Raw genomic sequence first — 7,764 nt, 5'->3', positions numbered from 1 at the left:
ATCAGAGAGAGAGAGAGAGAGAGAGAGAGAGAGAGAGAGAGAGAGAGAGAGAGAGAGAGAGAGAGAGAGAGGAGAGGACATCATGAGGTTTGAAAGATAGGAGAGAGAGTTTGAGAGAGAGACTTGGCAACTTTTGCAAAAGTAGGGTCTTTTTTGCAAAATTAACACAACCACCAGATGTAGGGACTAGATCTCCCCACATCACTACCAAGTTAAGTGGAGAAACTTGGTACCAAGTTTCTCCATTTTTCTCACGCACACACACACACACGCTCACACACACACACACACACATATATATAATGATATAAAACTTAAAAACCAACTTAAGTCTCAGACTCTCATAGGCTTACAAAAAAGAAGAAATTAGGTGAATTCTGTCAGCAATTTACTTTTGATCAGCCTTATAAAACCAATAAAGGAAAACAAGTCAAAAGAGAGCCTGTTGACAGAAAGAAACATTCTTTCAAAAAGAAAAAGAAAAAATCCTTTAAAAGAAAAGACAAAGATGATCGTCCTAGAAATTTTTAATCAAATCTATATAATCATATCCGTAAGAAAAAACTTAGCCAATCATGGCTTTGATGCCAATTTTTTAGGAATATTTAAAAAGAGAAATATATAAAAGACGAATGTCAATTTTTTTAGGAATATTTAAAAAGATAGAAAAATATAAAAGATGAATGGCTTACAGTTTGAAGCCGACCAATTCCAGAACAATCTCTAGTTCTTCCAGTTTATTTCATCAAAATATATTTCACAAAGCCTTAGGACGGCTAACCTTTACAAGGGGAAGAGAGGGCATAGCAAGAAAGAAGGAAATGAAAGAAGGGCTAGAAAAATGAGCAGACCAAACTAAGAGGTCTTCAGCCTTATTTATATCTGGGGAAAGGAAACAAATGGATGATTTACTTTAGACAGCTGGTTGATGAAGACTAAAATCAAACGCATTATCTATCGACGTTTTTGTTGTCTTGCGATTTTTTCAACATCGCCTTTTACTAGTGGGTTCTAACATCATTGCATGCGTCATTCAACACTAAGAGCGGCTCCCCGAGGCTCAGCTCAAAGCAAAGGGCAAGGTGTCGGGTACACTGTGGGCCCCATAGCGCACCGAATCACTTTTCTTTGAAACAATCACTTAGGTAGCAACTTGGCTGTATATAATCAATATAATTGAAAAGAAAAGTAAAGCTATAACTTTAGTAAGGTAGCTAGTATAACTGTAGGCAAAATATTTTACAACTTACTCAATACATTTACCCTTTTTATCTGTGGGAATACACATAGCTACTTCCTACATCTCTTCTGCAGTTTCCTCATCAGGATCCTGCGTGTCTGGTATGGGTATATCTACTCCTTGAGTACTTGTACTCTTTGCTGACATAGTATCACTATTGTCAAACACTTGGAAGAATTGTATCTTCATATGCTCAAGGCATTTTTGCTGAATTTCTGCCTTTGTGGCTTGAGGGTATTTCCTCTTCATTGTCTTCGCTAGTTTGACCAATTGCTCTTTTCGTTCGGTGGTGAGATATGTGAGGCAATCTCCATCTAGATTAGCTAAATTCAAAACTTGTATTGAATTAGAAAAAAAAATTAAATTTGGTTCATGTTTATGTTTGGATGTATGCACTAGATGGAATTCCACTTTCTTGATGTTGAACATTGCTCAAAAATATGAAAAAGCTTTTGAAAGATATGGTGAAGAGGATCCCTTCTTTATATTTAAACTAAATAATGGAAATGGAGCTCATGGAATGTCATTGGAGGATGATTGGGTTAATGTGAGAAGGTTATGCATTTTGCTTAAAAAAATTCACAAGCTAACATTACGTGTTTTAGGTTCTTCATATGTGACAAGTAATTTTTTTTCTTCAAGAAATTAGAAATGTTGCTTGTGATTTGCAAAAATAGAGATTGTCTGATGATGCATCATATGCTAGAATTGCTAATTGAATGACAGATAAATATGAGAAGTATTGGAGAAGTTGGCAGAAGACGAACATATTGATTTACATTGCGGCGCTTCTTGATCCACGAAATAAAGAAGATTTTATGACTTTTATTCTTGAGCTTATATACGGTGAGGAAGAAAGTATTGATAAGTTAAAATTCATCAAAGATGCCGCATTTGCATTATTTAATCAATACAAAATTAAATATGGAACTGAAATAGATGCAAGTGGGCAATCAATTGGTGCTTCATCTAATAATATTGATAATGATGATGCTAATCAAGTAACCGATGTAAAAAGTCGGTTTAAAAGGTTGAAAGCCGCAAAAGGAAGTGCCGAAGCAAAATCAGAGTTGGAAAGATTTATAAGTGATATTGTTGAAACCGATCAAAGTAACTTGGATATTTTAGCTTATTAGAAAGTTAATAGTGCAAGGTTCCCAATTCTCTCTCGGATGGTTCATGATGTATTGACTATTCCAATCTCTACAATTGCTTCTGAATCTGCATTTGGTATAGGTGACCGAGTACTTGATCCATTTAGGAGCTCATTGGCTCCGAGAATGGTACAATGCCTAGTATGCGCTTCTGATTGGCTTCGAAACTTGTTGGCTACGCTGGGTTCAAGCAAAATTTTCTTTGAAGAAGATTTGGATGCTCTTGAGAAGTTAGACATATGTATTTACCATTTATGTTTTTGTATGTTAAATAATTTGATTTTTATTAATTTGTTATTTGTTTATCTTTCAGATTTGGGTAAGCTTTTAATTGAACCAACAATCACAGATTTGTAAGAGCTTTTATGGAAGAACACATGCAATAATTGTTTCTATTTGGGTAAGCATGTATATGGTATTGATCCTTACTTTCGAAATGTTGTAGATGGTATTGAAGTATATAACATTTGTTCTCTTGCACAAATTTTTCTAAGGAAGTATATAGCCTATTACCACAAATGCATTGACGAAATTGATAATGGAAAATGCCTCAGATTTCTTGGACTTCCTATTGGAAGTGAAGAAAGAAATTCTGTTGAGTTTAAACAATGTTTCTGGAGTCGATCTGCCTGAGGATTGGGAAGCGGCAACTATGGATCAAATATTAATGCAGCTAGCATCATCTTGGGAAATTAATATACAGCAGCTCATCAAGTAGTAATATGACAAAATTTCTAATATGATTGGTGCGCAACTGCTTTATTTATTTTCTCCCTTTTCTAGTTTTTCCTTGGTTTGTTAGAAGAATGTACTTCATGTAATGTAATGTTAAGAAGGTGGTGTATTGTATGTGATAATTTTTAACAAATACAAACTTTATTGAAAATTTGATGAAGTTAGAATCGAACAAACCGCACCGAACCGATTTACAACAGTTCGGTTCGGTTTTGAATAATGAATGGTTCGCTTTGGTTGTTCAAAATCATACTCCTTTTAAAAACACGAGTTTGGAAAAATCTTTCGGTAGACAAAAATACTCTTGAAATTCAAATACTAATTCATTAAGTAAGAGTAAGTTGATAAATTGATGAATTCTTATTGGATATACATAGTATGAAGATAATTGTATATTTTAAATTAAAATGTAAACATGAATGAAATTATTAAATACCAAATTCACAAATATTTACAAGATGAAGGGTACGCATAAACCTTAACAAGGCAAAATAATGTCTACTCTAAAGATTGAACCTAGGAGTACTGCATACCTACAAATGTACATAATGTGGACATGGTATCTGTAAAATCCACCAAACAAATTAAAGAGACAACCATTCTCAAAAATAAAAAATAGAAATTAAAACAAACGGCTGCGATCTAAGCACACAACATGACGATCTCTCACCGACTAAAATTCAAGTAGTTCACGGTAGTGCATAATTAGTTTCAAAGTTTAATTATACTATTATTATTTAAATAGTTATTTTCTTCTTATTAGATTAGATTAGATTATCTTAATTAATTATATTTTATATTTAATCTTTTTCATATTAAGATATAGCAACAATTTTCACAGCACTTTCATATCTATTTTCTTCTAATTAGATTAGATTAGATTATATTATTTTAAAATAATTAATTATATTATATGTTTGATCTTTTTTTAGATCAAGAAATTATGACAATTTTCACAGAACTTTCATCTTCTTCAACAAGTATGTGTAATAGTTATTTTCTTCTTATTAGATTAGATTAGATTATCTTAATTAATTATATTTTATATTTAATCTTTTTCATATTAAGATATAGCAACAATTTTCACAGCACTTTCATATCTATTTTCTTCTAATTAGATTAGATTAGATTATATTATTTTAAAATAATTAATTATATTATATGTTTGATCTTTTTTTAGATCAAGAAATTATGACAATTTTCACAGAACTTTCATCTTCTTCAACAAGTATGTGTTTTTGTTATTTTCTTCTTATTAGATTAGATTAGATTGTTTAAAAATTATGAATTATAAAATTACAAAAATTTTCACATTACTTTCATCTATTTTTTCCCTTATTAGATTATATCTGATAATCATATTTTTATTACAATTTTATACCATCATTATCTATTTTACATGAATAAATATACCATTAATAATTGTTGTTAGCTTAGTTTGCACATAAATGAATGAAAATATAAATAAATATTATTAAACACAAAAACCCCTCAAAATCTCTCTTCTCTAATTTGTAGCATTTTAGAAGCCTATGATTGAAAGGTTGGAAGCCCATCAAGCAAAAGCCAAAAAAAAAAAATTCGGCTTGCTACTGATGGAGAAAATCAAATGAACTTTCATGTGAATGAGCCGCTGATGGAGAAAATCAAATGAATGGGCCGGTGGTTGCTTCAATTGGGCTTGATTTTGTTTTGAAAATCAAATGCATGAGGACTGCTGCAGCTTTGAATTGGGCCGGAATTTTATTTTCTATTTTGAAAACCAAATGAGAATGAAATAGGCTGTAGCTTTGGAAAATTTCCATCTGGACCGGACCTTGAGGTACTTCAAATGGTTGGACTTGCTGCATGAATGAGACCGGACCTTGAGGTGCTTCAAATGAATGAGGACATGGGCTGTAGTTGATTTTAATCAAATGAATGGGCCGAAAATCACATGTTCATGGACCGGCTTTGAGCTTTGGATTTTAAAGATTTTAATCACGTGAATTGGCTTTTAACATGAATGGGCTTTTGGATTCTTCATGGACCGGCTGCAATATTTGGACTTTCATTTTTTTTTGAAAATCATATGGATGTTGGGCTAGAGAAGAACAAAAAGCAAATTCAAATGTGGAGATTCTTTGCTTGGGGCTCAAGACAAATCCAATGGCTCATATTCATTAAAGATTACTATAAATAGGGGTAGAGAGTGCCGGGTTAAGGGTGTGAAAATTTTTATAACTCCTTTCGGAGAGGAGGGCTACTCTTAATTGAGAAGGCCTTTTAAATTTGTAACTTTTTGTTATAATTAATAATAATAATTTTTTCACCACTTTAAATATTTCTTCTCTTTGTTGGATGATGAAGATGGAGATGAAGAATTATTTAGAGGTTTGCATTTCTTTCCTTTTTCTCTTTTATTTCTCTTTTATTGCTTATTAGTTAGATTTATTTTCATGCTTGTAATTAGATTTTATTTTCTTGTTTAAATAGCCAAGAGGCTAGAACCCTCTTACCTTAGATTTATTTCATGCTCACAAATTAGATTTATTTCATACTTATAGAATAGATTTATTTTCTTGTATTTTGGCAATTTATTTTGTAGTTTAGATTTTGTAATTTATTTTGTAGTTAGATTTTAATTTCTTGCACTATTCACCTTGAGGCTAGAACCCTCTTGGGTTTAGTTTTTCTTTTTGTTTATTTTCACTTTCTTTAATTCGCCTTTAGGCTAGAACCCTCTAGGGAATCACCTTTTTCTAAGAAGATGATTCAATTCTAGATTACCCATATCTTTAATTGAATCAGCTATCTTTACATTCTTGATTTTTTATTTGTTTCTCGATTTTATTCATTCTTCCTTCTTGCCTTGTTGATCACATTTATTTTTTACTCACTTCCACTCTCAAATATATTCATTTCCACAATCACAATCATTCTCTCCACAATCACATTCACTCATCACTCCTATTTTGTCACGCACACAACATAAGAACCAATTTTATATTTTCTCCTACAAAACACCTTCCTCATGGGATCGATAACTCTTTATACTATAACTTGACACGGTTGTGCACTTGCAGCCTTTTTGGTACATGTTTATGCCGCATCAATATCAGATTATTTTAAAGTAATTAATTATATTATATGTTTGATCTTTTTTCAGATCACAAACTTCAATTATAATATTATTATTTAAATAGATGCTATTTGTATAAAAGTCAAAGAGAATCTCACACGTATCTTAGATCTTAATGTCAATTGTAATACTTACATATGGGTGTTGGTTAAAATAAATTTCACATATAGGGTTAACTTATGTGATCCTACTTTAACCGGATTAGATAATTCAAAAAAAATTCTTTACACCCAAACTCTTACAGAAAAACCAAAAGAGAGTAGCAATACTATAGCTATATATATTCACAGGACCACAGATTTATTAAAAACGAACAAATAAAATCAAACAAACAAAAAACATATTAATTACCCACACACACACACTGTTTTCAAAAACACTCTTCTCCATCTCCATCTATAATATATCCACATACTCAAATTAAGCTGCTAGAGTTTTTTCTCACCAACTACACCATTGATCAACTCTTTTTTTTCTTTGTACTTAAATTGTATAATATTCATTGTAATGAAGACTCACTTGGGTTCTCTGCCTGCATGAACGCCCAATAAAAATAATAATGTACTACTTTGTAGTTAGTTAATACTGAGATCATATCATTATAAATAAATGAAGTAAAGATTAATAATTCTTAAGAATATACTACGTTCCACTAGCTTCCACTACAAACTTGTTAGCTGTTTATTCCTGGCCTCCAAGAGATTTTTAAAATTAATCTTGAGGGTTGTTTACACTAAAAGAGTTATGTTAGAGCGCCCATACAGTCTATTTTATTGTTTAAAATTATCAACATGTTGTCTCTGATACATATCAATTATGAGTAATAATATAATTTGATTAATTCAAGTATATCCTAATATATTTCTAGACTCTTGTCATGTCTTTTACTCTTTATTATGTACTAGCCTGATATCACAATTGATTGAGAAGATGAAGACATTACTATAGAATTGTCTGGGATAAAGATAAAGACGAAGAAGGATTGATCTTCGCTCAATTAAATATGAAACAGGAAAGAATAAAAGATATTTTTTTTTAATATTTTATAGCAAAGCTTAATTTTTTGAGTAAAATTAGGAATTTTAGAAGGAATTTTCACAAAAAAATTTTAATATGCTTATGTGAATGCTTTTGTCATATAAAATTATACTAGAATTATCATTAATAGTTAGTATTCATTTTTTATTTTAAATCTATCAATAATTAAGATATATTACAGTATTGTGAAAAGTATGTACTTTGTGCTGAGCTTATACAAACCATCTTAATATTAAGTATTTGGTTATATATTTATTAACACATCAACAATATATTATTATATTTTTTTCAAACTTAACACTATATTTTATGACTAAAATAAACAAATTGGAGATCGATGATTTGATCCATATTTTTTTCAAACTTAACACTATATTTTATGACTAAAATAAACAAATTGGAGATCGATGATTTGATCCAATAAACAAATATGTTACATGAAAACAAATTGGAGATCGATGATTTGATCCAATAAA

The sequence above is a fragment of the Asparagus officinalis genome, chromosome 8 (assembly GCF_001876935.1).
Source record: "Asparagus officinalis chromosome 8, Aspof.V1, whole genome shotgun sequence".
In the NCBI taxonomy this organism is placed as follows: Eukaryota; Viridiplantae; Streptophyta; class Magnoliopsida; order Asparagales; family Asparagaceae; genus Asparagus; species Asparagus officinalis.
This window is presented reverse-complemented; position numbering follows the sequence as displayed.